This window comes from Mastacembelus armatus, chromosome 20 (genome assembly GCF_900324485.2).
Source record: "Mastacembelus armatus chromosome 20, fMasArm1.2, whole genome shotgun sequence".
Classification (NCBI taxonomy): Eukaryota; Metazoa; Chordata; class Actinopteri; order Synbranchiformes; family Mastacembelidae; genus Mastacembelus; species Mastacembelus armatus.
In genome coordinates, this window is record NC_046652.1 from 19,154,385 (window position 1) to 19,162,580 (window position 8,196).

Sequence of the window (8,196 nt, forward strand, 5' to 3'; positions counted from 1 at the left end):
ACGCATTGTTCTAATGGCCACACTGGTTATCTAGACTTGTTTTTTAAAAGCTGTTTGTGTTTCTGTTTAGTTTTTTATTTTAGTATTTTTTAGGGGCCATCTTGGGGCAGAAAGAGACAGAGGTCACACTAAGCTCAGCCCTCAATGACACAACACCTTCCAAACAACAGGCTGAGACAAACATCCAAACATCTGCCCCTGGTCTGACGACAAACCACAGACGGCTGCTCTCACCTGACTATGGGCAGCCATTTGATGGGACAGACTGGATGTTGGCGGCTCATGGGCTTGGTGGCAAAAATAAAAAATAAGGATAGAGTTAAGGACAGGTGCTAGATCGCACAGAGGATTTTAAAGATGATACAAGGCCGCCATGACTGGAAAGTGGGGGAGGGAGGGAGGGAGAGAGGGAGCACCCATGGCACCATGACCATGTTCGACCTTTGACCTGTAGCACCAAGAACCTGAACACAGGCCTCATGATGGGAGAGAAAGACCCTGACCCTAAGCCCTGCACAGAGACCACTAAAACAACCACTACAGGCTTCACTTTGGCCCAGGGGCCAGGACAGGACAGAGACAGAGTCATGGCGGCCAAGTATGACTAGAAAACAACGTCCTTACTATTTGGCAGACCTCACAGTGGACAGGGATCTGGAAAGAGAAAGGACAACAGTCAGTCTGGTCTCATGGGGTCCAGGAGTTTGGTTCATTTATTGCTTCAACATCTTCACTGTCACTTTCTGCTTTGACTTTTTCTAGTCTCCTTTTTTGTATTTTAGGGAGAGAAAGTAAAACTGTTTTATCCAGAAACATCAGAAAGATAAAAAGCAGCTTTTATGAGCAGGCAACTAAATAAAGTTGGACTGTGACTAATGAGTCCAGCAGCTTATATAAAAGTTAGTGGGTCATCGTGGGTCCAGGACAACCGACCGTCGGTGGGCCTGCTAACAGGGCTCATGGCTAAAACTGCGTCACACTGAGCCGCCACAGGTTTTTACACCTGACTGATGTAAAGGACAAGCTCACCTTGGTCAATCAGTGTTCAGGGCCCTTATGGATCCACAGGTAGCAGACCCGAGGTCTGGTCTTGGTCCGACGTGGTTTTATGGAGGCAGTTTGACGCTCAGTCCGCCATGAGGCCGCGCTGCTCTACGTGTTGGGGCGTCACACACCTGACGCACCTGTAGCAGGTCCAGACAAACAATGAGGGAGGGTCGAACCAACAAAGTGTCTTTGATAAACAAACACTCGGTGTCTCACCTTAGACAGACTCTGGGTCCCTGGTCCTGCAGACCCAGCTCTGTTCCGATGAATATGACGTTTTATCTGCACATTTCCCGCGTCTGTGCCTCCGAACCTGGTCGCTCAGTTCTTCTTCTTGTGTTTAAGGGCAGGTCAAGGCGCTGTTCCGTCTTCATCCGGCTCCAAAACAACGTGTTTGGGCCGAAGGAGAAAAGGTTCGTGTTTTAGTTGTGCGGCTTCAGCGGGCTGCGTGTTTCTGCGGCGGACTTGACGAACACCTGAGCACCTGGCGCGCAGGATTTAAATGGCGGTGATTGGACGGCCACGCCCACTGCGCACGGCTCCTGGTTCATGATTGGCTCACTCCTTTTCATTGGTCATTTCCTTTACCGGTGCTAATAATCCGAGAGGGATTATCAGATTATTAATAACTGTGATGGACTGGGGACCTGTCCAGGGTGGACCCCTGCCTTTCACCCAAAGAGAGCTGGGACAGGCTCCAGCAGACCCCTGGGACCCTGGTTAGGACTAAGGGGGTCTAGATGATGGATGGATTATTAATAAATTCTAAGGTTCGGTAGAAAATAAAATTGGTTCTAGCAGAGATAAGGTTTGTTTGGACCCTGTCTATGTCCATGTTCCTGCTCGGGGGTGGCGGTAATGCACCTGGTTTGATGGTTGCCACGCGCCGAAGAAGAAGAAGAAAGAGGAGAAGACGGAAACGGAAACTGAGGTTGGTGTTTTTTTATTTTTTCCATTTGCTGAACATTTTAACAACCAATGTGGATCTTTATGGATCTTTAGGCTGATTAAGTGTCTGTGAAGATTCAAGGTGGATCAAAGTCCAACCTTTATGTCCACCCATGCTCTTCAGGTTGGTTGGTGACTAAAGTGTCTGCAGGTGTGGATGTGAACGTGTGTCAGGCCTGTGATAGACTGCTGATCTGTTGGGGGACCAGGGTGCCTGTCTTCTTGAATTATATAGGACATATAACACCTTTAATGTCAGATGCTAAATCAAAATAGCACATAGGTCCACAGCTCAATAATTTGAAGTCCTATTTTTCACTTGATGTGTATTTTTAATATGTATGAAAACAACACGATAAACCAAAATCCAGAACATGATTTCAAAGAAATGCGTCACAGAAAAACACGTATGTAAACATTTGAATGGAAAACTAGTTATTTCCAAAGAGAAAGTCCATTCAGAACAAAACAGCCTCACTATAATGAACTAATCCAGGTTTTCTGACAGTTTCCTGATTTTCCTCCAGCAGCTCAGAGGAAGGCGGCCGACCCCGAGACCTACAGAGAAAAGGATTTACAGATCACTGAGTGAGGAGTTTTCCAGCCTCAGCACCTGCTCTGACTTCCTGCTTACAGCCAAATAAACAGCATTTCAGCATTTAGACCAGCTGAGTCCTGGTCTTATTGTAGCGGGTCCAACTTCTTTGTCTGTAGTTTTCTGCTGTTTCTGTTGCTGTGACATTTCACTGCAGTGTTGGGGTTTATGGAAATCTGTACATGGACATGGATGTTCTGGATCCACTGGACCTGTGGTAGGAATCCTTCCACAGAAACAATGGAGACTGTGTCATGGAGAAATAAACATACTGACTGTAAATCAGACACGTGATGTTTGGGATGCGTCTGTCACTTCTAACCACATCACCTTATGTGTCTGTTCTGTTCTTGTAATTTTATAGTATATGTTCAGCACAACAGTCAGTTGGTTTAAAGCTTTTATACAAGTTGGTTTCACTGAGTTGAGTCTGTCAGGATGAAAAATGTTAAAGCACCATAATAAAAACACTTAAAGCAGTGAAGGTAGTTAGTCTCTCTAATAGGAAATAAATGAAATCATGATTGAAGTTAAAATGATGTCTCATGGAGATTTCTCCTGAATAACAGTTCAGCTTTGACCATCAGGATAATTTGCCAGATGAGCAGATCAACAAATCGATCAATGAATCAATAACTAGTCTGAGCTTTAGCCAATCAAAGCACTTTATTGCTCTGTGTAGTGTGACAGTGAGCCAACAGCAGGCTCTTATAAAAGTGTCATTTCATCTTTTTATCAAGTGCACAAGACAAATCACACACACTTGTACCGTACAACATCAACACTAAACACACACACACACACACTGCCAGGGGCCATCCATTGAAAGTCCTCAGGAGCAGTTTCTCCTGTGAAGAGGCCTGAGTGTTGTGTGTTCAACAGCCAGGAAATATCTCAGGGTATCAGGCCAACACAGAAAACTCAGTTTCTTAAGTCATTACTACAGGAGGCCATTGTTCAAGCACCTCTAGTGTGAATGGCTGCTCCAGGAGTGTGTGTGTGTGTGTGTGTGTGTGTGAGAAAGACCTTTCTCATCTTGGTAACTGTTCAATTAAACTCTCTAGTGTGAGCAGCTAATTGTTCCAGCTCATTAGTGCAGTGTAATGTCCTCATATGACACAGTGTTTCAGGCTGACAGTGCTGGCTCTGGTTTACCAGAATATGCCTGAGACGGCTCTCACAGGGACATGAAGGTCATTTTGGCATTTTGTCAACTCAGAGAAACTTAAGAATCAGAATCATATTCTTGATTAGTGATTTAGTGATTTATTAAATCAGCAATAATTCAACACTTAAAGCAGCTTTTTGACCAGTTGCCTGGTGTGTATCTTTATTTTATTCCTGCTCATATGTTGGTAATTTCTTATATAAGGTTCACGGTGAGAAATGTTGGTGCTACAGTAGCAAAGGGTCATTTCTCACCTTCTAATAATCCATATTCTCTGCAGCAAATCTATAAATGTTGCTGAGTCATTAATCCAGTTTTCCTCCTCGATGCTCCAGACAGTCTGCAGCTGCAGATTCCTGGACACGTTTGCTGCAGCGTTTTTCCAAAAGGTGAGAGGTCAAAGAGTCAAAGAGTCTTCCAGAGAAGTTTGTAATGTTAGAGGGGAGAGATTTTCTACCACCTGGAAACCCACAGGTTGTTTGTGTTCATGTCCAGCATCAAAGAAACTTTGATAATTTACTAATTAATTATTTGTCAGGGGCAAATTAAACCAGTTTCATTTACATTTGTCATAAAAAAGAACTAATTCTGGTTGAATGTGGATCAACAAGCTGCTAAAATGTCTTCTGGCCTGTCAGCTTGAAATACACATCAAGGCCTGTGTGGTGCAGATAGAGATGAACCAGAACCAAACAAAGTGAAGCAGCATTCAGTCACTATGCTCCTCACCTGTGGAACAAACTTCCTGAACACCTGAGGTCTGCTCCAACTGTCAGCTCATTCAAACCAGGACTGAAAACCCTGTTGTTTCCTGCTGCCTTCAAATAATTGTTCCTCCTTGTTTCCTTAATGTGCTTTGACATCTTATTTGAATTGACTTTATTTGATCTAAATGTATTTGATGTTAAATGTCTTTGTTTTCAGATGCTCTTTTCCAGACTTTTAATGGAACTATCTGCCTTGTAAAGCACTTTGAGTTGCGTAGTGTATGAATGGTGCTATACTAATACATTTGCCTTTGCCTTTTACCGCATTTACAGATTCGCTCCCCTGGTCTGTCCAAATGTGTTTTGGTGCCTCAAACTGATCCACAAACTTTAGAACTTGTTGTGTAACCTCTTCTGCACCTTTGACTGCAGAGGACAGGCTTGTGGCCATTTAGTGTAGTAGTCAGTCATCACACACATATTGATAGACACTTTTGGTTTCAGCCAACCTGCCAGCTCTGTTCCCTCTAAGCTACGCTCACTGCGCAATCGCTCCCTGCTGACACGGTCTCCGCGCACAAAAAGATCCAACCTGAACTGAAAATAAAATAAACACGTGACAATTCATTCTGTGCTATTTTGCAACGTGAGTCAGTGAGTGACCGGTGACCGGCTGCTCCAGCCAATGATGCGATTCACATACGTCTTTACGCAGCTGATCAACGTCGACAGGCTATGACAGCGTCCTTATGTGCCGCCACCGGTGTTTGAGCAAAGCGCTGTGGACGATGCTGAGAGCTGCTTATGGTGACCCTTTATAATAATGGCAAAACGAACGGGCGGTGGCACATCCCCTCACCAAGCCAAAGGAAAAAAGAAATGCAATTCTTTAAGATGGAATGGCTGTGAGAGTCTGTGCCAACAGAAGAACAAACGGTGGAACTGGGGGAGAGTTCTTCTTTTTCCAGCGACAAAGGTCTGCTCTGCAAAACATGTGGCCAAGGGGGGAAAGTGTGGACAGAACGGAAGCTGGACCACCTCAAGCGTCACATTCAGCACAAAAGTCATTTGAAAGCGGTTGAATTTGTAAGAAGATGTAAGATGGGGATGGGGATCGGTACCTTGTTGGGGGAGAGCGCCAAAGACCGAGAGAAGAGGACTGAGCTGTCACTTGTAAAGAAATCCAACCCCGAGCAAGTTCAAGTCCTCATCGACAATATTCTACCAGCCATCAACATGATGCTTCTATGCTGCCAGTTCAACAAACTGACCATCACATGGCAAAGGATGTGAGGAAACCAGGAAGCTGGAGAAGCAGAAATGAGGCCTTTGAGTTTGTGAATTCAATGAGTCAAATAGTGCAGAATGAGACGATGTGTAAAGTTCAAATGCACCTTGGCACAGCCTGATCGTAGATGAGAGCACAGACAGCACAGAGCACAAAATGCTCGTCCTGTATATTAAATACAGGGAGGAAAATAACGTCAACCATAAAACTATGTTTGGAGGCATCATCCAGCTGACAGCAGGCACTGCTCAGGATATTGTGCAGGCAATAGCTCAGTTTGACACCAAGCAGGAACTAGACATGCAGAGAATGGTGATGCTGACCTCCCATGGTGCCTCAGTCATGCTAGGAAAGCACAACGGAGTTAAATACCAGACCTAAGTGAACAACACTGTGTGGCCCAGAGAGAGGACTTGGGCACTGATGATGTGTGGAAAGATGGACCTTTGATGCGTGATGTGAAAGTCTTCTTAGAACGGTTTGTTCCACTTTCTCTAGATCCACTGTAAAGAGGGGAAGTTGGACGACCTAGCAAAGATTCTGGATGAGGACACACTGTCATTCAGGCCTCTGGACGAAGTGCGATGGCTGTCGTGGTACCAAGCTGTGAAAGCTGTTCTGAGGAACTACACTGTGCTGGAAGAAGACTGCAAGAGAGAATCCAGTGATGACAGAGATCCAGTAGCAAATTACTGTTACAAAAAGCTGACGGTTCAAAGTTCAAGGTTACTCTCACTGCTCTGGGAGATGTTTGGGGCGAGCTCTCACACCTGGGTCTTTCTTTTCAAAGACCCAACCTGACTGTGATGGAAGGGCACTGCTTTGAAAGAGCAAAGACTGAGAAGTTGCGTTCCCAAGACTTGACAGAGGAAAAGGATGTTAAGTGGAGTGACCGTGTCAAAGAGGCCATGAGGGCCTCATCGGCCGATAGCAGAAATACCGGTGAGATTACTGGTTTTATTCTAAGCTCTGTGATCACTTGGATGCTGGTTTTCCAGAGGATGAATTAAAGGAGGGGTCTGCATTTGACACTGAGGCATTGAGTTCAGACATCAGCTGTGAGTATGGAGCAGCAGACATTGCCACACTGGCAAAGAAGTATGAGGTCATTCTCCACCGCCCACATTCTGTGGAGCTCATTAACAGTGAATATGCTGAATTCAAGGACATAATGAGGCCAAAACCTAAACACGGGTCAATCAGCACATTCTCACATATGGTGGCTGAGACATTAAGATGTGAGGAGCTGAAACACGTCTCACAGCTTGTGGATATTTGTGCTACATTTCAAACATCCAGTGCAGATTGTGAAAGAGGCTTTAGTTTGATGAATCGTATCAAAACAGCATCCAGAAATGGTCTTGAAGTGGACCATTTGGACCAGCTGATGCCCATAAAGTCAAAGCTGCAAGCAGAGGAGGCCATCGACCTGGACAATGTGTCCAACCACTGGAGACGTGAGAAGGACAGACGGAAAAATAAAGGTGAAATTTAAGTCCTCAGTCAGATTTGTGCTCATCTAGTGTCATTTATTTACAGTTTTCATTTATGGATACTGATCATTAAATACTGTTACTAGTTTATGAGTAGTAGAAATGCAAATAATCGTGTCATCACATACTGTATTTTGCAGACAAAGAGTCACAGGACTCTCTCCCAGACCACAGTAGGACCCTCTCACCCAGTGCACAGCAGGAGCTTCACACACTGGAAGTCAGAGCTTTAGAATAAACATATTCAGTGTGTTTTCAAAACTGGAGTTTATAGTTGGCTTGGTTTGGTTGGCAGTTCATGTTTTGCCATAGTTCAAATTAAATATTTATACTTCCAGTAGTGTTAACATACTACACAGGTCATGAACTAGATTTTGGTCCTTTTTATTGTAAGTGGGCTAAAGCACTTAATGAAAAGTATGTAAATGCTGAAATGTGATTCTTTTAATAAACCATGTAACTTGGATAGATGCTGTTATGACCCTGGGTCATGATTAATGAGGTTTGTTATGATTTGATTGTTGTTCGCTCTCTCTCCTCCCCTGGTTCTTGGTGTGTGTGTAGGTGAGAGAGAGAAAGGAGTGGGCGTGGAGTATAGGTGGATCCATGGGCTTGGCCCATTCAAACTAAACTGATGTTCCAGGATTGGTCCAGTCCTTCCCTGCAGACTACAAAAGCACCAACTGTCTGCAGCCCCAGAGCTCTTCTCCATCTCTGCCACTCCCAAACCAGCACTCTTTGTTGAGAAACTCTGTATTTGTAAGAAGCCTAACGATGTGTGCAACAAATTGTCAGTTTGAGAATTGTAACCTTAGAGAAAGGACATTTGTGACTTTAGCTGCACTGTAAATATTGAGCACCAGGCAGCATTTATTAGTAGTGAAGAGCCCAGTTATCTTTAGTTTCATTTTCTCCTGTTTTGGTGGAGTTCAGGGTAGAATACCTGTCTT

General features: G+C 44.4%; 1 protein-coding gene and 1 pseudogene across 1 annotated transcript in view; one reads left to right on the forward strand and one right to left on the reverse strand.

Annotated features, from left to right (window-relative positions):
- The window catches only part of LOC113121849 (uncharacterized), a 1,077,549-nt gene that overhangs the window by 891,731 nt on the left and 177,622 nt on the right, over positions 1-8,196 (forward strand).
- The window catches only part of LOC113121854 (uncharacterized), a 957,344-nt pseudogene that overhangs the window by 726,543 nt on the left and 222,605 nt on the right, over positions 1-8,196 (reverse strand).